Source organism: Camelus bactrianus, chromosome 4 (assembly GCF_048773025.1).
Source record: "Camelus bactrianus isolate YW-2024 breed Bactrian camel chromosome 4, ASM4877302v1, whole genome shotgun sequence".
Taxonomy (NCBI): Eukaryota; Metazoa; Chordata; class Mammalia; order Artiodactyla; family Camelidae; genus Camelus; species Camelus bactrianus.
The window spans coordinates 101,850,357-101,865,635 of NC_133542.1; the positions used below are offsets into that span (position 1 = coordinate 101,850,357).

General features: G+C 40.8%; 1 long non-coding RNA gene and 1 pseudogene across 7 annotated transcripts in view; both read left to right on the forward strand.

Annotated features, from left to right (window-relative positions):
* The window catches only part of LOC141577567 (uncharacterized), an 839,800-nt gene that overhangs the window by 113,989 nt on the left and 710,532 nt on the right, over positions 1 to 15,279 (forward strand). For all 7 annotated transcript variants that reach the window (XR_012506829.1, XR_012506827.1, XR_012506830.1 and 4 more), the window contains one exon: positions 7,867 to 7,981. This is a non-coding gene — a long non-coding RNA (uncharacterized LOC141577567). The remainder of the gene's footprint in view (positions 1 to 7,866; positions 7,982 to 15,279) is intronic.
* On the forward strand, positions 4,887 to 5,878 carry LOC141577402 (eukaryotic translation initiation factor 1 pseudogene; annotated as a pseudogene).

A 15,279-nucleotide genomic window follows, 5' to 3' on the forward strand; every position in this document is an offset into this window, starting at 1 on the left:
AAAGTGAGGGTTTTGGCCATTTTGGCGAGTGACTCAGTTCTCCTGGGTTTCTCCCATGTATACATGTTATTAAACTTTTGTTTGATTTAATTCTGTTGACCTGTCTCCTACCAATTTAACTCTTAGACCTGCTGGAAGAACCTAGGAAGGGAGAGGGAAATTTCTTCCTCCCTGACAGTAGCTCCTCTGGAATTAGGCTTGAAGTAGCCAGAATTGATGTACTGAATGCCCTTTGATGTTCTTGACCAATGCCTGGAAAAATGATGTAGAGAACAATCTTGAACAGGCAGAATTTAGTTACACATTGGCTTTTAAGGAATCTGCACATAAACATCCCTTGTCGTCTCTCACGTTTCTCTCACGATACCCAACCTTTTTAAAATTCGCTTAAGGGCGGCCCTGAGATACTATCTGCGGGTTCTTTGTTCCATGCTGCTGTGACCTCTGTTATAACAACTTTGTCATTTAAATTCTAGAAAGAGAATCTGGGGTCCTAATTATTGTGGGAGCTGGGCGGATGGGGTAGAGCTTGGGTATAAAAATGCTGATATGTAAACCAGTTCTAAAGAGAGGATGTGAGGGGATGTCTCATTTTGGGAATCAAATCTATAATAAAATTCACTGTCTAACTGAGAAGAAATTGTCCAGAGGAGATATTTTTGTGTAAACTTTCTACATTTAGCTATTATTCCTGCCCCTGGTTTCATTGCTGGTGAGCTGGGTGGCTGTCAGTCTGAGTTCCAGGGCCCGAAAGCTATTCATGCTCCTTTCCTTGGACTCACCCTGACCTTGGCATCTAAAGAGAATATGAAAATGAATATATGTACGTATATGCATGACTAAGGACATGGTGCTGTACACCAGAGATGGACACACTGTTACTGTACTTCAATAAAAGAAAGAAATGAAGAGAGATGGTGAACAGAAGCCACCACAAACTGCCAATCGAGTGTAGGGAGAAACCAGCTCCAGCTTGACGGGGGACGCCCCTCCCCTCTCCCCTCAGAGACTCGTCCCTTAGTCAGATGCCAAAGGGCGAGTGTTGGTTACTGATGTACGAAGACTCTTATCCTGACATCGGGGTGAAAAGGTGGGGAAAAACCAACATTACTCCTCATTTCACAGATGTTGATGGAAGCACTACATTGTGTAAGGCAATGTGCGAGGCCCTGTTGCCAGGAGAAGAAATTACAATCTAGTAAAGACTAGAGAATATTGAGGTTTTCAGAAGGTCGATACTTTATAAGCCATTTCTCAAATCAAGTTCTGAACCAATGAAGACAGATTAAAAAAACTGCGGAGATAAGATGAAAATACCAGCATTGGTATGATGGAGTTGTTGAAGAAGGTGGCTTTGAGGTGAAGCAACCGTGGGATTCCTAGTAACAATCTCAGAATTAGACAGAGGTGCCCTCCTGCCCAACCTCCTCCATTTTCTGTGAGGATGGGGCCCCTGTGAGCCCACAGTGTAGACGGGTAGCTCTCAGCCTGTGCCTCCTGCAGGACTGCATCTCAAGAAGGGAGCTACGCACGTCCAACTCTACCCACCAGATAAATGCTTTCTCTTCCCATAGAGGCATATATTATCAAGAAGTATCTTTTTAATTTAATCTTTCAGGTGTTGTTTTGTAGTGTCTCCCAAATAAGATACATGAAATCAATGTTTTGGATCTGCCAAAAATTTTTATTGCTTAATATCTTTTTTTTGCCTGTCATCCTTTCATTTTTGCCGACCCCCCAGGTGGAGTTCTTCCATCAGTTCAGCGTCTAACCCGGGACTTGATGCTCCCGTCATTGTGCTTCATGTCTTCCACGTAATATGCCTCACGTTTAGAATCTTCCTTCCATGAACTTTCAGGTGATGGTCCCAATTCTGTCATTCCACCCGCAGTAATAGTCTTTAATTGCAGTTCATGTGGGAAGACTCTGAGTGTCTTATGTGGCTGATCTTACAGGTTCTCCTGTGGCTTTCAGGGGTGCTGCTCAGGAGTTCCCTGATTCCTCATTCCCTCTGCAGGGATCATTTCAGTCTGCTCTCTGACATCTTTCCTCTCTTCCTTTGCTCGATTTTGTTCAGCGCCAGGTGCTCTTTCTAATTTAGTAACGTCAAAACAATTAAACACACACAGGGAACTATATTCAGTATCTTGTAGTAACCTATAATGAAAATATATGAAAATGAACAAATGTATGTAAATGTACGACTGAAGTATTATGCTGTACACCAGAAATCGACACATTGTAAACTGACTATACTTACTGACTGTACATCAAAAAAAACCCCAGACAATTAACAGTTCCCTGTTTAAACATTATTTCTGAGTCTTATCTGCCTATTGGCATCATCCAGGAGCTTTAAAAACACTGATGTGAGATCCCACTCACAAACAGCGATTCTGATTTATTTATTCTGGGGTGCGGTCCTCCAGTAATTCTAAGGACAGCAATGTTTGTGAGTCACTAAACTAGAATGTGTTCCCCTTTCTCTAATACTTTCTTTAGGAGCAGTTTAAATCTTTTGCAGTCTGTATGCCTCTACTCTGACATTTTGGTTCTGATTTCTTCCTTCTCTATTTAGTTTGTCTTCCATAACATCTCAACCATAAACACCCCCTTCAGTAATTCTCTCTCTTGCTGTGGCTTAACCAGTATGCTTTTCTTTATTTGATTTTCATTCTTCAGTTGTTCCTATTCTAATAGGAAGACTGGAACAATCCAAGAAGTTGCTGTATTTTCTTTATCATAAGGATCCCATGTCTCTTCACTTGGTAGTGAACAAAATCTTCTCTTCTTCAGGTGAAGCTTAATTTGGATCCACAATCTAAAGCCAGTTTCTACCCAAATGTTTGGGTGGTTCTTAGGCCTCTGGGCAAATTTCATGAATTAAGATTATTTTCCCTGTAGTCTTCTTCTGATTCCTGAATGAGATATGGATTTAGGACTGTAGGCCACTCCCTGTCTACCCAGACCTGGTACTAACATTCTAGCTGGACCCTTACTAGTGCCCTGTAGAATGCTGGTGCCCGACACATCTGTCTGCGAAATGGTAAAATAAAATACTTTTGCCTATCCGTCAGTGCTTTAGGGAGGCTCACCCTACTACAACATGGTACTCAACAGGAAGCCAAGCCACGCATGGGGAATTCAAGGTCAGACTGCAGTGGCCTCCATGTGAGGCCCCCATGGCCGAGCTCTGGGCTTGTTGCTACGGCCTGGTGCCTGCAGCGTGGCCCATGTGGAAGACCCACCTGCCTGTGGTTGGAGCCATCATGAGCTTGATGACCTGACAGGGTCCCAGCACTGCGTGATGATCAAGTGCTAAAGGCTAAATTTTAAAGCCAGCAGTTCAGAATGTATCAGCAGGAAACAAACAAAAAACCGAGCAAAACAGAGTAAACCAAAACCCCCCAAAACAAACAAACAAACACCCCTCCAAGTCCCATGTCACAGTGTGGGCTGTGAAACCAGGTGTCTAGAAATAATCTCTCAGGCCACAGCATATGCCTCACTCTCCAGGTATTATTTTACTCTCCGAGTTGCACTTTCTGTCTGTTTCTCCTGGTCCTTGAACTAGGGCATTAGAAGGATATCTAACATTTCCTTTGTCCACTCAGTTAGAGACAAAGGAATCAGACAGAAAATATCAAAACACCAACTCATTACTAATAGGGCTTTTGGAAAATTTGAGTTATTTGTATGACAGTCATGTTCTTTTTAATGCTGCATCCCAGAATTGATAGGTTCATCTAATTGTAGACAACTTAAAAAAGGCACAGGGAACTCTTGACGAGCGAAGCAGTCGGCTTCTGCAAAACAGAAGAGCAGACCACACCCTGTGCTTCCCAAAGCCTGGCTGGCTCAACTTAAGTTTTATCCCAAATTCATCAATTATGTTGTCACTATTTCAAGGATAGTTCACTAACATAAGTCCCTCAATATGAGAACAAGAAACCAGCGGGGAGGAGGCTCCCCACAACAGAGGAGATCACAGTGGACACAAATGCCCATTACACCAGCAAGGGTGAGGGACAACATGAAAACAAACTCTGCTGCCTTGGTTCTGAGGAAGAAAGAAGGACTCGTGATTATTACCATGAAAAAGACAACTCTTGCATTAGATCTTAGAGGGTAAGAGACACAGCACAAAACAGGGGAGTTGTAGAGGCTTCCATGGCAGAAACATTGCAAAAGAGTAGGACAGAAAAGTTGAAGATGAAGTGAGTCATCTCAGTTCTGTCATCACTGCTTTCCTTCATGGAACAATGTGCATCCCTGTGTTCACCACATACCTCTGAAAAGAAGCACAAATTACCTTTAATGAACACATGTTAAACGGTGTAAACATGTAATTGGGAAAAACACCATCATCGCATGGCTCTTCAATGATATTAAAATCCTTTAGACTGCACACACTCAAAGATAGTACAATGGTAGCCCTCCTTACAATCTTTAGTTAGCTAGCTGTCAGAAAAATAAAGAAATCTATTTATTATGCAAGTTTAATTCATTAAAAATTCATCTCAAGTGACAGTCAGGAATGAGCACAGTAGAATGCTAATAATCTTTAAAGGTAATACCTTCGGATAATGACTGTCACTGTCAGGTCTGGCCTGGATGTTGGGCTCCACTGCCCTGCACTTCCCATAACCAAAACATCTGGCTGCAGCCTGTGGGATATCACTTACACCAAATCTCTGTGACTTAAAACGGAGGTGGCCACGTGGGTAATGAGACCTGGATGGTTCCCATTCTGATAACTGAGCTTTTGCCTGTCAGTCTCAAAATCTGGCGTCCACATAGGACCCGGGCTTCTGAGAGGAGGGGCCTGCTTTCCACCTGTGCATCTTCTCCCCAGGAGCAAGTCACAGTACCTCCGTCAGCCCCATCATTGGTACTATTTTAAACATGAGAAAACCTCCCTCTCAGGGACTGTGGTGAAGATTAAATGAGATGTAATGCACTAGGTAAACCCCTACTGTCCTTCCTCCTCTTCCTAGGCATTTACTGGAGAAGGCCAAATATTATATTTATCATCCCAAGGATGTAGGTCACTTGGTGACAGATCTGTTCAGCCATCTGTTATAGCATTTAGAAGCTCCAAATAAACAACCAATGCAGGGCACATCCCAGGCAAATGCACTACAGCTCTCACGTGATGTTGGATGACCCTCTGAATGGTAACAAGATTCCCCAAGAGGATTTAAGAGCATGCAGACATTTCTGTGGAGCTAGTTACAAAAATGTCTATATGAACCACAGATTTGCCTTATCTGGCTGTTTTGTACTATTTTACTCCACTGTATACACACCCAGTGGCTAATTATGTAAACTCTGGTGCCTACTAACTGACGGAGTGACCTTTAGCAAGTTACTTATTCTCTCTGAATCTCAGGCAGCTCATTTGAAAATACAATTATAGCCTATATCTCAAAGAATGATTGAAGACAAAATGAGATGATGGATCTAAAGCAGCAGTTCTCAAGCATTTTTGGCCCCAAACTCCTTTAACCCTTAAAAATTACTGGGAATCGTATCGTATGTCCGCTGTCCAGAAACTCCACTCTTTCGACCCCTTTGCTGATGCAAGTAAGGGTGATGTTGTCTTCCTGCTGGCACTGAGGATTATATCCATATAAAAATTCAACAGAGAAATGGCAGGAAAACCCTTACTGTTGTCTAAGGGATCTCTGATGATTACGATAAAAAGAAACTAATGAAGGCGTTTAAGAAGAAATTTGCCAGCAATGGTACTGTAATCGAGCACCCAGAATACGGAGAAGTGATTCAGCTACAGGGTGACCAGCGCAGGAACATAGGTCAGTTCCTGCTAGAGACTGGACTGGCTAAGGTCGACCAGCTGAAGGTTCATGGATTTTAAGTGCTTTTGGCTCAATGAAACTTAAGTGAGGATTTCCTTGCAATGAGTGGAATTTCCCTTCTGTCCCTTGTCACAAGCTTAAAAACCTCAGAGCTTGTATCATGTAACCATTTGGGGTCTGCTTTTAACTTGGACTGGTGTAACTCCTTCATGCAATAAACTGAAAAGAGCCAAGAAAATAAGCAATAATAAACCCACTACATGTTAACACAAATGATACATTTTAATTAAAATATGTCTATTAAAAAAAGTTTAGAGAGTAGGATTGTATATTTCACTGATGTCTTTGATGCCTCAAAGACAGCTGGATTCTCTTGTATACCTCTGTGTGTGATCTGTTGACATGTGGGTGAAGTACGTGAAGGGAAGGTAGCCCCACACAGATACGTAGTTGGAAAAGAGAAGAATGCTCTTAAAGTCTTTTCTAAAGGTTATTATGGGTATGTTCTTTTGATATTCCACCCAAGCTCAACAAGTGGTAGTTTATGAGAAGACCAGTTGCAGTCAGGAATCTTAAACCACATCAGTGAGCATTCTGTACTGTGTGATACTCAGGGTCATTGTCTGCCTTGCACTTGGAACGCATCATTCACCTGGTGAGGACTTTAAGCATCATGTGTGAGTTGGCTGGAAAATTTTGGCTTACTGAGTTGTGCAGGTCTTCCAAATACTGACACATTCTGTCATAGGATATCCAACAGCAAACAAACAAAATCGCATTTGTTGTACGCACACCTATTGGATAGGAAGTCTTTAAGTGTCAGAAAGCTGTCAAGCTCATGATGGCAAACACAAGTCTTCAGTATTCTAATTTTCACTTGAAAGTTCAGTTTTCATCAGTGGCCACAAATACTGTTAGTTGTTTTTCTTAAAGTGACAGGTTCACTTTGTTCATTTTGAAGAGAGTATCTGCCACATACCCACTCCTGAAAACCATTGTTTGTGTTCTGGCTATTCACTCAGGTAAAAATGTCCTGTGAAAGAGGTGGCACATACAACTTGCACCTCAAATAACCACACGAGTGCTTTTCCTTGAGACAGCTGTAATCCGGAATTCGGTAGATGGCAGATGGACTTTATGTGTACTTCCAATTTAATCATATAGTATATTAAAAAGATGGGCGCTCAAGAGGTAAAATTTAAGAAACCTAATCATGTGTACTGCTTCATTACAAACAATCTTAAGTGAGGCTGGCTTTTATTTGTAACTTTTTTCTTACAAGTGCATGGCTGTGAAGAGTAATGTTATTAGGGTACATTTTTATTTTGGAGCCAGTGCCTTGAATCATGCTAAGGTTCCATCCGTTTTTCCCTGAGTAACCTTTTTTTTTTTTTTTAAATTGAAGCACAGTCAGTTATAATGTGTCAGTTTCTGGTATACAGCACAATGTCCCAGTCATGCATATACATACATACATTCCTTTTCATATTCTTTTTCATTAAAGGTTATTATGAGATATTGAATATAATTCCCTGTGCTATACAGAAGAAATTTTTTTTAAATCTATTTTTATATATGTTGGCTATCCCTGATTAATCTTACACCATCAGTAAAAATGCCAGCACAATAAAGAAGAACATGTAACTTAGCATTATTATGAAAGTAGTTTTGACTTTGTAGAATCCTTGAAACTATCTTGAGGCTCCTAGAGGTCCTTGTACCAGACTTTAAACAGCTAATACCTGCTTTAGATATTATTACCTGGCCTAATACAGAGTAGGCCCTCAGTAAGGAACATCAATTCCATTAAAAAGTAAATATTTTGTGAAGTGAGTATGTGTGTGCGCCTGTGTGTCAGCCTGTGGTGTGGAGGGTTGAGCTCATGGCATACTCTCATCACGGGTCTAGGTGAAAGGCCCTCTCTCCAAGCTTCTGTGTTTCAGTAACTTTAACCTCTTCCTTTTGTTCCCCTGGCCCTAGGACTGGTAGTTGCTCCCTGTAGTTACACTTTTTGTGGTAACAAACTACTCCCTTTGTGCCTTTTCAGGTAACCTGCTCTTGGTGTGAAAATAAACAAAAATTTCCCAGATGAGAACAAATGGAGGCTACTTACTCAATCATCCACTGTCACTTGCATTTTACAGTGTCTTGAAGACAGAAAGGTGAGTAGGAAAGCATTACAGTGAAAAACAAAAGGAGGGCTTTGGGCGTGCTGTGATTGGAGGTTGTCTGCACGAAGAAGCTGGAAGTGGGCCAGCTAGAAGTAGGGATCTTATGTGGTTGATTTTGAGGGCAATTTGCGTTTCTCTGGTTGGTCCTGAGTTGGAAGCAGGGCCAAAAGTATGGAAGCTGGTTGTCACTGAACAACCCCTGACTGTAATTGGTTGATTGCTGTAGAAGTTGTGGCATCAGTTTCATTGTCATATATGGTTTGGCCGTTGTCTCCTTGTGTATTCAACTGCTCACTGGTTAACAATTCTTTATATTAAGTTCTCTCTTTTAAAATAACTGCTATGTTCACTGTTGCCTACTTGGACACTGGTAAAATTACTAAGCTGTGTGTCCAAAGTTAATGAGTCTACGTATAGTTAACCTTAAAAAGTTGCTTACAATATAGTAAAATGACTGAGTAAACTACTGGATAACTATTTAAATGATTAAAATCCACCATAAAGTTCTCCATAAAGATAAAAATGTTAGAAAATATGAAGGAAGGTACAATGCTAGGGTGATAGAAAAGAGCAGGAATGTCCACTCCAAAACGCATCTTTTTGGCATGAGGATTAATGTAGGCTGATTATTTTTAAGAAACAGAAGAGTCAGGAAGTTTTTCTTGTTACCTTCCCCTTACTGCCCTAAAGAGTTTAGGTAAGAGGTCTGTTCTGGAAATAGAGCTATCACCAGACACATATCCAAAGTATCCTGGCTAGGTCTGGTGGGGGGGACTTGGCCGGGCCTGGAGAGCAGAGTGTTGTGTGCCCCACTGTCTCTGCAGGGCCCAGCAAACATTTGTTTAACAAACATTTTCTTTTCCATCTCTGTGTGCATTGCCTTCCTCCCCTTTGTAGTTCCAGACCACTACCCACAACATCCTCTTTTGTCTTTAGGTGAAGATGTATTTAAGGTGAGGGTCTCAGCCATTGTGACAAGTTACTCAGCGTTCCTGGGTCTCTCATGTGCTATTGAACTTGTTTGTTTTTCTCCTATTAATCCATCTCCTGCCGGTTTAATTCACGACCAGGCAGAAGAACATAGAAGGGGAGAGGAAAATTTCTTTCTCCCTGACAGTGGCCAATTCAGGTTTGCCAGGGAGTAAGGAGTTTCTGGAGTGCATGATGTCCAGTGCTAACACTGGGACAGTCCAAGTGAACTGGGGCAACTGGCTGCCCGACGACAGTGCTCAAAGCTGTGCTTCATTAACAAACATTCCTCATTTTCCCCCGCCCAAACAAGACAATATACTCCAACCAGTAAGAGCAGCATTCTGTTTCTGATTCGCTGTGGGTGGGGAAAATCAAACCCCTGTGAAAAATTAATAAACAGAAATCCCAATTAAAGAGTTAGGGAACCAGAGGGGTAGCTCTCACACCCTTTGAGGTTAGCAGAGCCCAACAGGAAGAAGAAAAACTCTTCTTCTTTCCTGACAAGGACTCAGCCAATGAAAAGTCGGGGGCTCTTTGTTTACTAGAGCCCTCCCAGCCTCCATTCCCTCTCGGTAAAAGTGTTTCCTTCCCTTGTGATTGGGGACTTGGATGTCGCTTGCCATCATGGTTGCAGACTCCAAATTTCAGCTGTCTGCTGATCCCCAATTAGCCTATATTGCCGGAGAAGTATTTGGCAGTCTATTTATTTTGGGTCAATGTACCAAACTTGGCTGAGTGAGAGACCATGAGTAGTTTCATAGTCTACCCTCCACTGAGAGTGTCCCTCTTTTCCCAGGTAAACAGGGATCGGAGTTTGGAGGAGATAAATTATTTTCTTAATCCAGTCAGTCATTACAGGTATTATTTAAACAGCCTGTGCCTCTTCCGCACTGCGTATGATTCAATTTACCAAAATAATTAAAAAGAAAAAGCTTTCAGGAACACAATACTAGATTTAGAAATAGGAAATGCTCCCCGCCCCTACTCCTTTTCATAATGCTGCCTGAGGACGATTACAAACATTCACAGGTGATATTCAATTAGGCGAGAATCTGTATTTGTTCCAAAACAATTGAACAGAGGAAATGGAGACAAACACAAAGAGGACATTTTCTCTAGCTTCGTAACAGAGGGCAATTTAATTCTGAAAGCTTGCATGTATTGATTGAAGTGCTGGCCTCTAGATACTTACCAGATGAATGAAACCAATGAAAAGGGCACTCACTGTTCACATGTCCCAGTATGAGAGAACAAGTATTAATAAAGGGAGAGAGCTAATGTTAGGAAATGATACTTCCCCCTGAAGACTGCATTTACTGAAAATGTTTTATAACATAGGGTTGTAGGTTATTAGCCTTAAACAACTCATGGCTTAGAAGCGAGTGAGGTCAGAGGGAGCTGCTTGCATGGGAGAGCGCCTCCAGTTGCTGCTTTGGAGAGAGACGTCAGCTCAGATGCCTGCAGCAGAACTGGGTCCTACGGGGGCTTCTAACCTGGGGAGAGGCTCTCGTAGGGCTGTGGATGTGTGTAGATGTCAGCTTGTCAGTTTGAGGTCTCCCACTACTTCTCTTCAGTCTCCACTTTTCTAGGTGATAGGGCTTTTCAGCTGTTCCAGGTGGTGGTCTACCTACAGATGACCAAATGGTGCCTGCATGCGGGCCTGCCTTGAGTAATGGGAGTTTATATCCGAAATTCATACATGGAAAGAAAAGAAAAAAGAATACCTGAAGATCATGTGCAGTCTCTTAAAAGAAGTGTCTGTCTCTGACATATAGCATATAAGACCACTGTCTCACCTTGCAGTGCGTTAAGTGACCAGCTAAGGAGATGAGTTAGAAAGAAGAGGCATTAATAGTTTTTTAGATTGTCAGTTTCTTTGGGTGGTACACTAGGTTTTACAGACATTAGTGATTTTAGTCTTTACAATATTCTTATGATAATATATGTGATTAAAAGGGTGAGTAGACCGAGGCTTAGAGAGGGTAACTTGTCCAAGGCTGTTCAGATTGCTGTGGATCGGCTTTGTCCATTCGGTCTGTCTTAACTATTAGGTTCTTTCTGATAAATCATGGTAGTTACGGTCAAAGAAAAAATTGCATGGGACAAAACAGGCAAGAAAGATATTATTCAAGGCTTTTACGATAGTTGTGGGAAACCACAACTATGTCTAAGCTCAACTCTGTGGCAACAGAGAGCTAGAGTAGGAGGATCGGTCATCTGTGTTTGCTAATTGGCTTTATCCAAAGGAAAAATAAACTTTTTTTGTGTCTTCATGACAGGAGGTAATTTTGCAACTTGGAGTGAGCTGCCTGCCAAAGTTAGGTTCATACCCTCCTACACAGACTGGGAGATGGGGGCTCTAGACTTCTCAGTGACTGCATTTCAGAAGGGTGGCTCCCAGGTCTCTGAGAAAGCTATTCCTGGGTTGTATAACTGGCAAGAAGCTTTTGAAAAGATTTACATATCAAAAATAAAGGGGAAGAATATACAATGGCAGGGTTTTGGCTGGCTTTCTTTACTTCCATATTCTCATGAGAAACCATTTCTAGAGTCATTTGCTATTTATGAGCTGTTAGTATTATCAACAAAAAATCCATTTCTAACATTCATTAAGCCAGTTGGCTGAGTTTCTTGTGTAGCAGGAGATAAAGATGACTCAGGCAGTTGTAGCTGTGTTTTAGAATGTGGTGTTTCTGATTAAATGGTAGCAGATGATATCAAGAGTATGAGTTGATCGAGGAAACTGATTTCCTTCACCGTCTTAAGTCTTTGTTTCCTTTAATCTCCTTGGCAAACCATCAGCAAAGCCTGTTGGATCTACCTGTAAAACCTAGCCCAGTTCCTTCTAGTTATTTCCATCTTCCACTGTTACTGTCCAGTCCAGGTATCATCCTGGCTTGCTTGGACTAAAGCAATCACCTCTCAACTGGCTGTTCCTCATTCTGTTGGCCCTTGCATCTAATCTCCACAGAGGAGCCAGAGGAATCTGAAAAATGTGTATTAATCATGTCAGTCTTATTTAAAACACTCCAGTGCCTTCCCTTTCCATTTAGAACAAAAATACAGATATTTTTGCCTTCCTGCCCCTTCTTAGAGAAGCTACCCCGGCCTCTCTCTCTGATCTCTCTGATTTTATTCTATCCTCTCCTTCCCACAATAGGCCAAAGCCTTACTGTCCATTCTGTTTCTTAAACATGTCACTTTTCCCCCCAAACACTTACATTTGCTCATGAGGCAAAAATCCTCAGAATCATCGCTGACTTTTCTCTTTCTGCTGTACCTCACTTCCATTCTATCAATACATTTTGTCACCTTTACTCTGAAAGTTGGTTCATCCTCTAAGCACTTTTTACACCTTCTATCCTAGCATCCTGGTCCAAGCCATCATTATCTTTTGCCTTGGTCATTGTCATAGCTTCTTACCAGGTCTCTTACTCTACAGTATAATCAGCAGAATGGCCAGAGTCAGTCTGTTACACACATCTCCTGTTGCATCATCCTCTGCTCCAAACCTTCCCTTCTCACCCACAGTGAGAAGGGTAATGCCCCATGAGAACCAACGTTCCCCTCCACCCTAATATTATGGCCCCTCATTCTACCTGTCATCCACTTGCACTCCAGTTAAATGAACCTAATTGTGGTTCCTTTATTATTTCTGTCACCTCTCTCTCAGGGCCTCTGCACCTTCTCCCTGAAGTGTTCTTCCCCAAAATATTCACACAGTTTTCCCCCTATTTCTTTCAAATCCTTGTTCAGATGTCAACAGATAAGTGAGAAGTCTGACCAATCCTGTTTAAAATAGAAAACAGTTGCCTGATCACCTTTTACCCAGTACATATACCCAGTAACTCCTGGTTCTCTAATATGACTTTTATCCCTTATTTTGCTTAATTTTTCCTCTTAGAATGTCTACTATTTGACATATTATATATTTACCTATTTGTTTTGGTTTATACTTTATTCCCTTTCAGTGAGGTAGATGTTAGTGAATACATGGACTTTCCCTGTTTTGCTTATGCTTTATGTCCTTTACCTACAACATCACCCAAACCTAGTAGGCACTCAGTGTTTACTTGTTCAATGAATGAATATACCACTGGACTTTTCAAATATGTGAACCTTTTGCTTGGTTAAATCAATCTAAATTGCATTTTTATCCTTTACAATAAGGTTCCTCAACGTGGCACTATTGACATTTTAGGCCATATAATTCTTTGTTGTGGGGGGCTGCCTTGTGCATTGCATGGTGTTGCATGGTGTGTCTTCCCTCTACTCACTAGATGTCAGTAGCAAGCCCCCAGTTGTGACAACTAAAAATGCCTCCAGACATTGTCAAATACCCATTGGGGAGCAAATCTGCTTTCCTTGTTGAGACTCAATTCAAATATGATCTCCATCAAGGTTTGATGGATTTTCTCTCAATCTGAATTAGGGACCTTTTATCTGTACTTTCATAGAAATTTGTGTTTATGTCCATCTGTGTGTGTGTACTTGGATGTTTGTATGTGCTTGTGATTGTTTTGTGTATGTCTGTATAGTAATCTTCTCCTTAATTGTCTAGACCAATTGAATAACACCCTTGAATGCAAGAATTGTGGCCTTTAACCTCTGTATCTCGTGTATTTAACATTATTCTAGTACATGAATAAATGTTCTTGAATGACTGAGTGAATGAATGGCACTCACTTTCCCGGCTAGTAAAGCCACTGAACACAGATTTGATATAGGCCTCCCCATTCTGGTAGTCAAGAAATCAACTAAGGCTTTGACAATCCTGTGATAAATAAACAGAACTATGGAGGAGAAAATTCTGAGAAATGAAGGGCAGTGAAGATTAGAGCTGAATGCCCACTCTAAGGAAGTAACTTGTATCAAAGAGAATCATTCAGAAGTCAGTGCAAGCATGGGTACTGTGGGTTATTTGAATAATTTAGGCATTTCTTCATCTAATGCACCAGGGGTGGGCAATTTTCTGCTCTGTTTTTCCAGAACATGAGATGAAGCTATCACTGACATTATTTCTACTTCCAAAAATGTTCCTGAAAGGGAAATCTGAGATAAGTGATACAAAAACAAGCTTGTGACTCATTTGTTTTAGATATTGCTGAGCTATTTAAATGAGAATAACAGCAATTTGATTCTCTCATTTGGACTATTTCACTGAAGTAGGATGTGAAATTTGGTATTTTGTTTTTGAAACTCTTATGGTTTTTCTGGTTTGATATTCTTTCCTGTTTTGCAAAAAATAAATAAATAAAGCTTGCCTACCTTATTCTGCATTATTTTTTCAAATGTCCAAATAGATTTAGGATTGTGATAATAACTGGAGCAAAAATTAAATTGAACTAATTTTAAAATCACATAGCAAACTTTCTAATATTTTCATCTAGAGAGATGTAAGTATGCATATTATTAGGCAAAAGAGGAATCTGCTGTGTATGTACAATATATTTCTGGTGATAAACATTGATGGGAGTAGAACATGTAAGCCTTCCTTTAACCTTGAACTCAAATACTTCACATACATTCTATGGGAAAGCTGAGTGGAAGAGGATTAAAAAATGCCTGCAAAATATGCGGAGTAGTTTTTGCTCATCAAGAATGAAGAGCTTAACCTCATATCCTTCCCACCCCTGGAAATGTCAGGGAGCATTTTCACATGTCTATCATCACTTTATCCTTAGAAAAGCCTGTGGCAGAGACAAGACATACTGTTGTCCCTATTTTATAGTAAAGGAAAGTGATGTCCAGTGATTAAATGACTTCAATAAAGCCATGGCTCTGGTAAGGATGTATCCCTTTAGCAGAAAGTAGCTATCTAGTCCTGCTTTTTGAGGAAGACTGAGTATACCTGTTGCACAAATTCATCTACAAGTGGAGTGATCTTCTCTGCAGAACCCTCAGAAGGGTCATTGATGTTCATAACCAGATTTCATGAGGTGCAGAGAAATTATGAGAGAGGATCACAATGGCAGAGGTCCGTACACATGCAAAGAATCTGTTATTTACAATAGCCAAGACATGGAAGCAACCTAAATGTCCATTGACAGATGACTGGATAAAGAATATGTGGTATATTTATACAATGGAATATTACTCAGCCATAAAAAAGAATTAAATACTGTCATTTGCAGCAACATAGATGGATCTGGGGATCATCATTCTAAGTGAAATAAGCCAGAAAGAGAAAGAAAAATACCATATGATGTCACTTATATGTGGAATCTAAAATAATGATACAAATGAACTTATTTACAAACCAGAGACTCACAGACATAGAAAAACTATGGTTACCAAAGGGGAAAGAGGGGAGGAAT